Source organism: Trichomycterus rosablanca, chromosome 10 (assembly GCF_030014385.1).
Source record: "Trichomycterus rosablanca isolate fTriRos1 chromosome 10, fTriRos1.hap1, whole genome shotgun sequence".
NCBI lineage: Eukaryota > Metazoa > Chordata > Actinopteri > Siluriformes > Trichomycteridae > Trichomycterus > Trichomycterus rosablanca.
Window position 1 is genome coordinate 8216955 of NC_085997.1, and position 2317 is coordinate 8219271.

General features: G+C 39.4%; 1 non-coding gene across 1 annotated transcript; it reads left to right on the forward strand.

Moving 5' to 3' along the window:
* The first annotated feature begins 2235 nt into the window (after positions 1-2235).
* trnal-aag (transfer RNA leucine (anticodon AAG)) lies at positions 2236-2317 on the forward strand. The gene has a single exon. It is a non-coding gene; the product is annotated as a tRNA-Leu (tRNA).

Here is a 2317-nt window from a genome sequence, read left to right on the forward strand (position 1 = left end):
AATCCAGTAAGTTAAAAACCCAGCAAGAAGGCTGTACCTAATACACTCATACCAGAGAAAGCACACCCTAACATGCTAGTGCTGTTACAATGCTAAGAATGGTCCACCCAAAAACATTATTTGATCAGTTGGAGATCTCATATGGGGCTCCCTTTCTATTGATATGTGGTTTACAGCCTAGTGACAAAGTGTACAGTGCAGCAAATGGGTTACAGTCAGTACATTTACAATACATAATAATGTGTAAATATTCAGGAGTTCGTACAAATATTAGTTTGTGTGGGGCGGGAGTGGCGTCAACAGTGTCCAAGTTAGACAGGATGGTTTAGCAGTCTAAGGCACAGTATGCAGTCTTCCCTGTAGGGATGGGTTCAAATCCCACTTCTGATAGCTCATGCTTTATACAAATTTACATCTTTAACCCTCTACCATACATAATAATGTGAAAAGATTTAGCAGTTTGTACAAATCTTAGTTGGTGTGAGGCGAAAGTGGTATCAATGTCACCCCAGCTAATCAGGATGGCAACTGAAGATTGTATTCTTCAGTTGAGTTCTTCATTGTTCAGTCCAGTCTGTGATAAAGTCTGTTGTACGTTCTGGACATTTTTGGTGCAAACACGCCAGGTGCCTGTCACATCTAGTAGGAGCAGCATTGTTGGCACTGCAGTCTCGACTTGCAGTCTTTAACCTCAAGAGGAAGAACAGGTTTCCGTCAGAGCCTCCTCGGGTTAAAACAACAGATGATGTTGTTACAATGTGAAATCATTAAGAATAAAATATCAGAGAGTTTTACAGGATTAGACTCCAGCACCCCTAACTATTACAGCATAACTAGGTTTGCTTGTTTAGTTTAGAAAAGACCAATCAACAGCCTGAGTAAATAAACATGTTTTCAATCTAGACTTGAACATAGAGACTGTGTCCGAGTTCTGACAGCAGATCTCCCTAAGTTTGAAGCAGATCTGTGATGGAAATGTTGTGTTTCCATAAACAATAAAAGTTATCAGGAGCAATTTCTTGGAAAGACTCCAAAAGGGGTTACCAAAAGTACAGTTGTTTTACATTAGGGGTGCCCAATACGTCGATCACGATCTACCAGTCGATCTCACAGTGCATGCTGGTACATCGCCCCTCATTTTTTCCCTAAGTAAAAACTGTCATTACCTCAACATGTCATTACCAACACATAACTTGTTGTGATGGTAAAAACACTTAGTGATGGTAATAACAGGTTATTAGTTTCACCATCACTATCTTATTAACTGTTTAATAATTAAAGCTAATTAAAGCTAAATAAGCATAATGATTTTATTATACAAGAAAACATTAATTTTGCACATAAATATAGATTTAAACGGTCCTCTATTTACTACAGTCTGTTTGAAACAACTAGTTGGTGTGGAGAACATGTTACACATACAGTGTGCTATTATTTCAAGCTTATCAAGTACATGCTATTTCACTTAATAATATCTCACAAAGTACAAATACTTCAACTTTCTAATTAAACCATGTTGTACGGGACATTACCGCTCACCTAATGCAGTAATAAACAACTCGCCCAAACAGGAACTTGAACCCTGGACCCTCAGATTAAAAGTCTGATGCTCTACCGACTGAGCTACCCGGGCTCTGCAAATAGCTTTAACCCTCACAAGGATGTGACTTGAATTACAAACTTTAACATAAGTTGTCCTGTAGAACAGTTCCAGCAAGAACACCAAAACACTGCTGCCACAGTCTGTTTAAAACAACTAGTTGGTGTGGAGAACATGTTACACATGTCAAGTCAACTTTATTTATATAGCGCTTTTTACAATAGACATTGTCACATGCAGTGCGCAATTATTTCAAGCTTATCAAGTACATGCAATTTTACATAGAAATATCTCACAAAGTACAAATTCTTCATCATTCTAAACTAAGCATGTAGTATGGGACATTACCGCTTACCTAATGCAGTAAGAAGCAACTCGCCCGAACAGGGACTTGAACCCTGGACCCTCAGATTAAAAGTCTGATGCTCTACCGATTGAGATATCTGGGCTCCTACCGTCTCTTTGACTTTCATTTAAAAACCAGTCTGAAGAAGAAAGTTCATCACCAACTCATGATGTTTACCAGTTTGGTGTAGATTGTGCTCCATCACAAGTGTGGCGATTTGACTTCTATTGGAAAATGCAGGTAGAAATTGCATACATAGTTGCTTGTTTCAATCTACTCCTTAACCAGTGGTAGCATGGCCGAGCGGTCTAAGGCGCTGGATTAAGGCTCCAGTCTCTTCGGGGGCGTGGGTTCGAATCCCACCGCTGCCA